The sequence below is a fragment of the Embiotoca jacksoni genome, unplaced genomic scaffold, assembly GCF_022577435.1.
Source record: "Embiotoca jacksoni isolate LCO1_2020_lvr unplaced genomic scaffold, fEmbJac1.0.p SCAF_4, whole genome shotgun sequence".
Lineage (NCBI taxonomy): Eukaryota > Metazoa > Chordata > Actinopteri > Embiotocidae > Embiotoca > Embiotoca jacksoni.
Window position 1 is genome coordinate 6,843,890 of NW_027185392.1, and position 12,694 is coordinate 6,856,583.

Here is a 12,694-nt window from a genome sequence, read left to right on the forward strand (position 1 = left end):
AACGAGAGAGGAAGGAGCGCTCGAGACCTGCAAAGCGCAGCCGCCTGTCCTTCCCGCGGCTCACCGCCAGGGGGAGGTGGCCTCGGAGACGTGGAGTTTCTAGGTTAGGTTAGGTAGTTACTTTATTAATCCCCAAGGGGAATTTTTTTTTTTTTTCGCTACAGCAGCATACAGGAAGCAATAAGATAATAATAGAAAAGCAATAAAATAGCAGTAAAAATATTAAATATAAAATATAAAATGCATAGTATATACAGTATATACAGTACAGTATATATATCTCTATATATTATATACAAACAAGCAAGAAACACAGTCAACAGTGTTATTGTTATGTAATGGATTCAGATTATATCATAGACTGTAGGTAGGTAGGTAGGTAGTTACTTTATTAATCCCCAAGGGGAATTTTTTTTTTTTCGCTGCAGCAGTATACAGGAAGCAATAAGATAATAATAGAATAATAGAAAAGCAATAAAATAGCAGTAAAAAATATGAAATATAAAATGCACAGTATATACAGTACAGTATATATCTCTATATATTATATACAAACAAGCAAGAAACACAGTCAACAGTGTTATTGTTATGTAATGGATTCAGATTATATCATAGACTGTAGGTAGGTAGGTAGGTAGTTACTTTATTAATCCCCAAGGGGAATTTTTTTTCCGCTACAGCAGCATACAGGAAGCAATAAGATAATAATAGAATAATAAAAAGCAATAAAATAGCAGTAAAAAATATAAAATATAAAATGCACAGTATATACAGTACAGTATATATCTCTATATATTATATACAAACAAGCAAGAAACACAGTCAACAGTGTTATTGTTATGTAATGGATTCAGATTATATCATAGACTGTAGGTAGGTAGGTAGGTAGTTACTTTATTAATCCCCAAGGGGAATTTTTTTTCCGCTACAGCAGCATACAGGAAGCAATAAGATAATAATAGAATAATAAAAAGCAATAAAATAGCAGTAAAAAATATAAAATATAAAATGCACAGTATATACAGTACAGTATATATCTAGATATATTATATACAAACAACCAAGAAACACAGTCAACAGTGTTATTGTTATGTGATGGATTCAGATTATATCATAGACTGTAGGTAGGTAGGTAGGTAGTTACTTTATTAATCCCCAAGGGGAATTTTTTTTTCCGCTACAGCAGCATACAGGAAGCAATAAGATAATAATAGAATAATAAAAAGCAATAAAATAGCAGTAAAAAATAATAATTAAATATTAAATATAAAATGCACAGTATATACAGTACATTATATATCTGTATATATTATATATATATATATTATATACAAACAACCAAGAAACACAGACAACAGTGTTATTGTTGTGTGATGGATTTTGCCAGAGGTGAGTTATTGTACAGACTTATTGCGGTCGGCAGGAATGATCTCCTATATCGGTCCTTGTGACAGCGGAGCTGGAGGAGTCTTTTGGAGAAACTGTATATCAAACAAAAAGGTATCAGACTCGTGCTTTCTGACCGAGGTGGAAGAACTCCAGGTGATTTAACATGCATTGAAGTAGCAAAAGCACAATGTAAAGAAGTAAAACTCAGTGGCGTAAAGTGACTACGTATACATTTACTTAAGCACTGTAGTTGAATAGAATTTAGAGGTATTTGTTCTGAAGTATTTCCATTAGATGCTACCTTATACTTTATAAAGAGGGAAATAATGTAGGCAACTGGTTGAACCATTTTTTCCCAACCTGCTTGGCCCTGTCACATCTTATAGAAATTCAGGACTTTTATCTGTAATGGAGTAGTTTTACACTGCTGTATTGATACTTTAACTGAGCAGGTTAAATTAGCCCCATAACTGAAAACACCCAGATGGGTGTGCAGGCCCTTCACCATAGTTTATAAATTCACCAAAGCAGCAGTATGAATCAGTATCCGCATGTTATTTGGGTAAATGGTGCCCCGAACGTGTCCTGCTTATTGTCCGAGTGGACTGCTTGCTTCTACCCAGACTAACCACACGAGGGCAGCAGAGCACTTTCAGGATGTGCCATTTAGGTGACGTGTGCATTAAAATGTTCGGATTAACACGAGGGCACGTGAATTCATTGACAATTCCGTTTTTGGCATCTCTAATCCTATTGTTAAACACTTTATGAATATAGTTTATTCGTGATCATTCAGTCATGGAAGCCAAACCCCCAGACGCCCAGGGGACGTAAAGCCTCAGTATTATTGTGTGTCACTTTATCTGTAAAAAAAATAATTAATTTCAAATCTGATGGAAATAGGCACCACAAAAAAACAAAACAAAACACTTTGAGCACTTAAATCATGGACTTATATTTGCTTTCATTTTTCAGGCATAGAGACCAAAACAAAAAAACGAATTTAGAAATGTAATTATTTCTGTGACTAACAACAAATAAATGTGTGTTACTCTGGTGTCTGCACTGGGCTTGATGGGTCACTAATGCGCAAAGAGTGGGCAGAATGGACCTCCAACAGGGGCCCCCCAGCTGTTTCTTCCCTCAGGGTGCCCTGGCAGGTTATACTCGCCATGCAAAATATTGCAGAACCCCAGAGAGATATGCGAACAACCAAGAGAAAGGGGGTTCATGGAGAGTGCGAAAGTGATTGAGTGAGAGACAGAGACAGGGAGGCCGATTAGAGAACACATGTAATGGAGATATAAAGAGCTGCGGAGCGCTGCAGAGCAGATAGGCAGATGTGATTGAATGTTGAGCATGGAGGAGGCAGCAAGTGTCACAGGCCCAGGTGGAATTCGTTGTCACGGTGACTTAGGGCATTGTTACCGTGGAGATGGTGATGAAAGACGGCAGTCTGGTGAACGCCATTTTTGGGCCGGAGCGTGACCAACAGCATCCATTCCCATTGTGCCCCGGGGACAGAGATGACTATGTGCAGGGTCACCACGATGCTCTGGGTATGTGCACTTTGTGTTTATGCACACATGTGTCTAATGTGTGCACGCGTGTGTGTTTGAATGTGTGTGGAAGAAGTGTAACAATGCAGTCTACCTCCAGTGTGATGGCATATGTATTGAGTGATCAGGAAATGAGCAGCAGTTTAACACCGAGGTGGTGGTCCCTCTGCTGCCTCCACAGCAACCTGGAGGAACTTTTAACACCTCAGTTATCACTATATCTCATTACTACAACACACACAGGCTGACCTGCGGTCAGGGCCACTCAGAGGTGTGTAAGGACTGTGTACGAGCACACCTGGATCTTGTTATATAGTTCAGAGGACGGGCACAGTAGCTACACATCACAATTTCCCTCAGTTTGACTGCCTCAACAAGTCCAAACACAGCAGCCAGAAGTAGGCAGCGTTGACAAACCACTGAGTGTTAAATATAGACACAGGACGAAGAAATCTAGAGAACTCGTTACCTCCCAGAACAAAGTTGTCCTCAAAATAACCGAGGCGAGATGAGGACCAAATCATCCATCTTATTTTGTCTAACTCATTCCTCCTTTCCTCTATTCTCACCTCTACTCCTACTACTTCCTTTGCTTCAGTTGTTCTCTGTTCCCTGAAGAGGGCAGTGTGGATACTGCGTGTTAAGAGCTTTTCAAGTCAATTAAATTTACAGGTGCATTCCATGAGCCCATAGTTTTTTTTTTAGATGATTAGAACCAGTTTTTCCATGTGCCATAAAAGAAACACCCCACATATTTAATATAAACAGGATCTAGCTGGTATTAGTAGGGTTTTATTGTTCACACTAACAATTAAAGTGGCCCGGCGTGTTTGCCCGGTATGAACTCATTCTCCTCACCCTGTGTGCCCTAAAACTGACTGTGACGTATTTTTCTCTTTGTTTTTCAGCTTGTTTCATCCCATTCTAAATTCAAGGCGTCTCGCTGAGTTTACAACATTGTAAGCGACGAAGAAAAAAACCTAGTTAATAACCAGTTTTCAGTTATGTTTGTGACCATTTCCCCCCCCTCCAAAATTCTAAAATAGATTATATTTAACTGCCCTGTGGTGTGTGCTAACCAGCGGGGATTATTTTTTATTAGATGTAGCTGGACAAATTAGAAAAACATGCCAGGAGTTTGTGTCTTAAAGCTTAAAGCTTGTGTCGGTTGGTGGACCAATGCTATTTGTGCTAACTTGGATTCAATGTATTTAATCATCTGTACATTAACACGTCCTTTACTTGTGAGAAACTACAATAATCTCTGATATGGTACAAATGCCCACCTCACTAATAGTGGGGCCATTCAAATGGGATTTCCAATTTCATTTCTATAACCTGCTGTGAAAGCCTTGGCATTGTTTTTATGGACACACATGAAGGGGGGAGGAATATGAATGCAAAGAAAATAAGTATGGAAATGATTACCTGGGTGTTTTTTGAGTGTGTGAGCTCGTGTAGGAGTTTCTGTGCATGTACAGTACATATGCATGTGTGTGTGAGGTAGAGTCCTGGGGATTAGTGTTATGGTTGGAGCGTGGCCATTGTGCTTATTACAGAGATGCAGTATTCTGGTCCCCACTGAATCTAGTGTGAACCCTCACTCCAGCTTCCCATGTCCAAACATTCAGCTACACTCGCTGTTGAGCAAGCGCATGAATAAAGACATCTGTTTAGAATTCCTGGCTTTAATCGAGAGATGGTGGTCACTGTATGACATGGTTGTGTTTATTTGTGATAGAGCCTTTCTCTACATTCCTTTATAAAGTTCTGCCAGTATGTTCTGGCTCGCCAAACTCATATAGCTTTCATTTTAGGAGCCATGTGCTGGAGTTATATGCTGCAAAACTGGAGGAGTAAATGGGAGAGGCAAATAGAAAAGAGGAAGGAAGGTCAAAAAGTGTGAAAAGAAGTGGTTAATTTGAGCTGGAGTGTGTGTAGACATGCATGCAGAGACCAGGAGAGCTGCACTGCTGTGCAGGGAGACTCCAAGCTGCTGTCGATTTGAAGAAGTCTTTCATAACTTCTGCTCTGTCCCACTGGTTTCAACTGACCCCCATCGCTCTCCCGCTCTGTCTGAGCTGTCTGTCTTTAGTGCATCTGGGCAGATCTTGAGGTAAGACAGGGCTCAGTGAGATGTGTGTTGTTCTGGAGGTAAAAGGTAAAAAGCAGCTCGAGGGGCTTATACAGCACAGGAGCACTACGAAGGATTATCATTAATTCTGCACACAATGAGGCACTTGACTTTGAAGACAAATGCTTGTACACACGCACACACATGCAAATGCACACGCAGACACACACACACACACACACACACACACACACACACACACACACACACACACACACACACACACACACACACACACACACACACACACACACACACACACACACAAACACAAGAACACAAACCATTTGAGGCAGGGTGAAGGTGCACTGCGGAGGGAGCTGGAAGGTGGAGGGTCATTTTAAGTGGAGGTGCACAGGGCCAGACCTTGCCCCAGGGATGTTGGAGGAGGGAGGTGAGGGAGGGCCGAGAGGAAATAGCCAAACTAAAAACACATGCAAGGTCAAGTGTCCTCCTTCATCTAGCATCTAATGGAGGAAAAGGACGAAAAAAAGAAGCACATTGCTGTCAGACATATCCGCCTGTTTTTTTCTGTCCACTCCTTCACTTGCTTGTTGATACACTTGTTCATCCGTTTGCCCATCTCTTTGTTATATATTGATTCTTAGACAGTTTTGACCTGAAGTTGAAGAAAAGCACTGAGTCTCTTATGTTAACGGTTAAGGTAAACCTCTGAGAGGTATGGTGTACTTCTTTTTTTTTTTTTTTTTTTTTTTTACTAAGGCTCAACTTTAGAGCAGCACGTCAACTGTTTGATTTGGTCATATTTTTTTCTAGCGGATGAATACTGTAAAACTCAGGCTCGCTGTTTGTTAAGCCAAGAAGTCGATATTCATCCATGCATTGACTTTGTCCCAGTTGAATTACTCTAACTCTGCCTCGGCAAGGCAGGCTTTTAAAAGTGCCTTTGAATGGGCTCTCCTACCAATCTTCTTAATTTCTTTATACCTCCCTATACAGTTAGGAATTGATTTTATAACCCGTGTGAGCCTTTAAAAGCACTGTATGGTCAGGTCCCATCTATATCGTTGATTTATACAGGCAAATACACTTTGATTTCAAAACCAAAGTGCTTGGACAAATCATTTTGATTGGACGGAGATTAGACTGGGCTGTATTGTTGTCTAACGAGTCAAATGTGCAAATGTACCTTATTCTTTTAATCAATGCTGATTTCAAGTGGCCTTGCACCTTCATTTGGTCATCTGAGGACACTCTGGACACATTTAATAAGCAGCATAAGCCATGTTTCTGGCTCCTGTTTGAGTTCTAGTTTTTCTAATTTAAGTCTTATATGTTCCGTTTGTTATAATTGATTGTTGTGAAGCACTTTTTGATGTAAACTGCGGAATTGTGAAAGTTTACTTACTTAACTTGTCATATCAAAACAACACCCCCCCCCCACACACACAGGAAAATAAATCTTTAAATATTTTCCAGTTGTACTGTGAGAGTTGACGAGATATGAAGCAAATATAATGCATATTCTTGTCCCCTGTGTGTATATCTGACTACCAAATCCTCTAATGTGTTTTCAGAAAGCATCAGCTGGTGATGTTATTTACAACCATGCTGTAAAACCACTGAGGCTTGGGCCTGATACTGTACTCTCGTGTTTCAGTGACAGAATCCCAGAGACTGTTTGAGAAGTCTGAGAGGGCTCCATGCAAATCTCTGAGAACATGTTTCATTGTGGAGACAGATGGAAAGACAACAACACCCCCTCACCTTCTGATTCCAGTATTTTTTGAGACAGGTCTGATATTTACATTGATAGTGAAATTAAATAGTTATTTGATATTTGGAGATGTCAGCGCTCACAGACTGCTCATAAATTCAGACAGCTGTGATCCTATGAGTGTGTGTGTGTGTGTGTGTGTGTGTGTGTGTGTGTGTGTGTGTGTGTGTGCTCTGTATATTTAATGCAGTTATGAGTCTTCTGTGGGACTCATGTTTTTTGATAAGAGCTTTGACTTGCAGATAAGAAGCAGAAATCAGACAGCAGTGGTTCTCTCTATCCCTCTTTTTTTTTTGTCCAAAAGCTTGTATGCATAGAATGCTGCCTGCCTGACTTTAGAAAGGTAAAAGGGGAGTGAGGGCCTTATTAACATAAGACATCACCCGTATTACATGTACATTTTATCAATAAAAGTGAGAGGAGGTGTCCTTTGGGGTCTTTACTGGAAGTAACAGCATTGAATACAATCACAGCCTATGGATGCAATACAACAAATTCAGTGGTAGTGAATTCAAATGTGCTGATTATGCAAGTTACAGCTGTCTCCCTGTTCAATATTTATAGAGAAATTTGTTCATTCAAGATATTTTTGCCACAATTACCAGACTTAGGATGACACTGCAGGAAAAGACATGAGGGCCTGCAAGTCATTACATCAACTGAGATTCATGCATGTCTGTCTGAAATTTTGTACCAGTCCATTAAGTAAGTTATGAGATTTTTCACAGGATGAGTAATAAACCTGACCTGCTGGTAACACACGAGTGAATCACTAAAAGCCATTAGATTTTCATCCTCAGGGTGCCCCTAACATACTTAGCCTGCACCCAATCCACTCAGACATTGTTGAGATATTTCAGTCTGGGATAAAGGAGAGGAGCTGCCGACCAACAGATCTACAAATATGGTTAAAAATAAATAATGAACGTTTTTCCCTTCTGTCACCATTGTTTGATTTTGCACCATCAACTCCACTCTTCATTTGACACACGTTACATTTTTTTTTTGTAAATCTCTCTCTTTGACTTCTTCTTCATCACATTCTTAAACAACTTTGTAACACCATTATAGAATAGATATAGAGGCGTCTATAGGAAGTACAACACGAGGTAATTCTGAAAGCAGACACATAAAAGTCAATCAATAGTCAGCCACATGTCCCTGGTGAGGAGGAGTGCGCAGAGTGCTGCAGTAGCCCTGGCAGATGGTAGAAGACCTGCGTGTCAACAAACGGTTATCACCACCAGTTTTTAAATATAAGTCAAAAATATAGTAGGCTACTTGTTCTCACTGGCTTTTCCTGATTAGGCCCAGTTTTGCTTTTAATTGTACTTTGACTAATTATTAACTTTAGTGTTAGTTTACTGCTCTTTTCTCCCAATGTATATCCTCATGTGTTGTGCAGTTGACAGTTGTTTTGCCAGATACTGTTTGTATTTTCTTTAAAGATTGATTGGTGAAAGGTGAACACAATAGGCCGTAGCTGCTAATGAAGATCGCGAGACATTAATGGCAGTGGAACCAGGTGAAAATTCAAGACATCGCTGACAAGGCAAGTTTATTTGCGTAGCACATGTCATACACACGCTGCCCACCCAAGCTGAAGCTGAAGTGAGACGTCACAGGTTTGATAAAGTGGCAGCATTTAATCACCTTGGGAATGAGACCACTGGGCTTCACCAATACTGGATCAGTAACATAAATGGTTGCGAACAACCTCCTGAACGTACTAATAGGTTTAGTGAGCCCATACTAGCCTACATATTTGTAAAACTGTGTGATGATAACACCTGTTAAAAAACCTGATAACCGTCTAATTGTTAAGAAACGTTAATGTTGGTATATACCGGTAATAACCAGAGTTTGAAGCTAATGTTGCAGCACTGTTCCTCCTCATTGATTTTATTTTTGATTCAGGAAACTCAGAGCAGCAAAGTCATGTCCTGAAATTGTTTCTGTGATTATAGTTTTTGGTTTCTTGGTGAGTTTAATCACTATGAACTCAAAACACAGTGAACTAGAGTTGATATTAAGCATCAGACAGCTAGCATAAATGCAGTGGTGGAATGTAACTAAGTATATTTACTCAAGTACAACTGTGAAGTATTTGTACTTTACAAGAACATGGCGTTTGTCTGACAGCTTAGTTACTTTTCAGATTACAATTTTTCATTCCCTTCCTGTCCTGTGACAAAAACATGTTTCTCCAAATTTGGTGATTTTTAAATGTACATTTTTCTGATACAGGATAAAATGTTTCATTATAGGTTGAGATAAATCTACATTTTAAGATAAATAAACTATTTAGAACCCTCTTGCAATTGTGGAAAATGCAGTGTTTTTCTGAGCTTGTTGATTATTTAGAAATATATGATTCAATATGTGAACAGATGATCTTATTGAATATGGTGCATTGCTGTAGATTCAATTTACCAACAGTACACAAAGTAGTTAAAAGAAGCACAACCTTTAATACATACGGTACTGAAATGCACAATAATTCAACTGTAATGTTATTCCAAAAACATTATATACAGTAATAAAACACTGTCATTTTGCTGATAATACTTATACACTTTTACTTCAGTAAAGTTACTTGTAGTGACATATTTTCATAGTGTGATATTAGTACTTTTATCTGGATCAATTAGTTTTAACATGCAAACACATAGAACGTAAAGGACCTGAATACTTCTTCCTACACTGCCTTATGGTAAGCTGAAAAACTGATGCAAACAAAACAACATCTAACAAACCACAGCAATAATATAAGGAGCACCTTTGATAATGATGCAACCAGAGCATTTGGAAAGTACATAAAAGATGGTTGTCACAGGTCTGACCCAATGGTGGATGTAACAACGTCAGTTAGACTGCAACTGCAATGAATCTGTGTGGTTGCTACTGGAAACAGATGTTTAAGTGAAGTTAAAATGTCTGTGGAAAAACAGTATTCATCACTTTCTGTGATAATGAGCTGTAAAACATGTAACATGTGGCTGTGCTGTTTGTGTTTTTGTGTGTACGTTACAGTGCTGTGGTTCAGCAAGGTGAGCGTGTGCTGTCTCCACCCCAGACCCAGATGGTACTGTCAAGAAGCAGGCCACAAAGTGATGCAGTAAGCCAGCCACCTTGTGTGCGCTGACGTAGTATTGACCTCTGACCTCACACAGATACACAAAAAGGTCCACATGGTACCACAAATTAAATGCATACACACACACACACACACACACACACACACACACACACACACACACATAGATGAGCTGAGATGGATGTCATTCATGACGTGTGTTAATGTCAAGCGAGCGGGCGTCAGTGGTGATATATAGTCAGCCGGCAGAGGAGAGGAGGGTCGAGACAGAGACGGAGGGAAGACGAGGGTGGAGGGGAAAGGAAGTTTAACAGTTGTCTTCATTCATCATCTCCCTTTCTGATAACTCCTCTGTGTTCACACACGCTAATACACACACACACACACGTGGCAAGCAGTAAATATAAGCGGTGCTAAATATCTGCCTTTGCGTGTGTCTTATATCATGCTTGTATTATTCATGTGTGTCTGTAAATGTGCTCCTGTTAATGCTTTGTCTCTGAGGTGTCATTCTTTAAAGGGGCGAGTTCCCACACAGAAACACCTCCTTGCTGCACTTTCATTGATGCCCGACTGTCCCTGGTGTCTTCCGTGGAAACCTAGTCATGCTCCTGTGTTTCAATTATATTCCTTTCTGCTAGATATATTAGTAAGGATTCCCCCCTGACCCCCCCACCCCTCTCTCTGTCTTTCTGTCTTTCTGTCTCTGTAATAGAGCAAGGTTTATAAGGCTCAGCAGGCCTGGCTAATCTAACCCACATGCCAATAGTGCAGTGCCCGTTCTCTCTCGAGGACTAATGAAGCTAACATAGACTTTGAAATCCACGCTTGTGTGTGTGTATGTGTGCTTGTGTGGGAACACCAGGCAAAAGAAAAACTCCACCTCAGTCTGGGCCAACAATGAGACACCGCTGGGAGGGAAAGTAGGAAAGTTGAGTTTCTCACTTTAAATCAGTTACGATTTACACACACCCACTCTCACACACACACACACACACACACACACACACACACACACACACACACACACACACACACACACACACACACACACACACGAACATTAAGCTCATCCACGCACAGATGTTTCAACTAATTGATTGCGAGTGTGTGGTGCATAGAGTCATTGCTCGTGATTGGTCCTAAGTGTGTGGTGGGTTTCTGGCTGACACTGACAGACCACACAGCAGTGCGTCCCTCTTTCCCCACCCACACAGATATAATTCAATCAAGAATGTAGTCCAAGGCAGCTATGGTGCACTGCTTTACATGGCCAGAGTTCTTTGTTTGGAGTTTTCTGCGTGTGCACATATGATGCAAGAAATGTGTGTGTGATTGTTTCGTGTGCATACATTGTACTGGAGAGCACATGCTGCGGGTATAGAGCTGGAAATTTCTGTCAGGGAGTGTGTGAGTGAGAGTGGTAACTGATGGAGTGTGTGTGAGAGTGACTAATATTGGCAATGTCATCTCACACATTCACGATTTCCAGCTTGCCACCATGAGATCCAGGAAGGACTGCGGGAAACTAGGATGGGATGTCTTTGAATAGATGTGTGTGTGTGTGTGGGTGTGTGTATGTATGTGTGCGTGTGCGTGTGTGTGTGTGTTTAAGAGTGAGAATTTTTATAAGTTGAACTGGAGGAAGTGAGGAAATGGGAGGGGATGTCTGTGGAGATTACTCTGGCATCCATGTGTCTAGTATGTAGAATCTGTGTGTGTTGCATGAACGTATGTGTGTGCAGACAACTGCTGCATGTGTTCGTACCGCAGTTGGTGAGACATCCTGTAGGGCTTGGCAACACAGTAGGAGGCAGCGTACCCTTTTGACTCCGTGTGAGGATATATCTGTGAATGTGTGTGTGCATGCATGTGCGCACATGCGTGTGCTGACAGGATTTACTATTCGTCAGTCCATCCTGTCAGCACCTCGTAACTTCTGGATCCTGAAAAGAGAATGACGACCAACAAAAAGTTTAGTCTTACACTCATGTCCAGATTCACAGGGACAAATACTGCAGTTGTAATTTAACTTTGTGCCCTTTTTAAAATCTTTATCACCAGATAACATACATTAGATAGATATCTACTATGTTTGGTTTGTTTGGGTAATTAACTAGATAACTCTTGAAGTAGGAAACTAAATTGCAAAGAATTTGGGGATTTCGTCATCTACGACCATAATATCATTAAAAGATTTAGAAAAATCTCTGGCTGCAAAGGACAAGAAATAAAACCATTATTGGATGGTTGTGATCTTCGGGTCCTCAGGCTGCACTACATTAAAAACAGACACAAATGTGTAATGGTAATTATTGTCTAGGCTAAGAAAAACTTCTAAATAACATTGTCTGTGAACACAGTTCATTGCTGCATCCACAAATGCTGGTTAAAACTCTACCATGCAAGGAAGAAACAATATATAAACATGACCCGAAACACTGCCACCCATTCTGCGCCTGAGCTCCTTTAAGATGGACTGAGGTGAAGTGGAAAACTGTCCTGTGGTCTGACAAATTCATATTTTTGATTCTTTTTGGAAATTTTGGATGCTGCATTTGCCAGGCTAAAGAGGAGAGGGACCACCCAGCTTGTTATCAGCGCTGAATTAAAAAGCCAACATCTGTGACGGTACAGGGATGCATTAGTGCACATGGCATGGGTAGCTTGCGCATCTGGGAAGGCACCATTAATACTGAATGATATATTCAGGTTTTGGAGCAACATATGCTGACAACATCTTTTTCAGGGCAGCATAAAACATATGACAAAGGAGA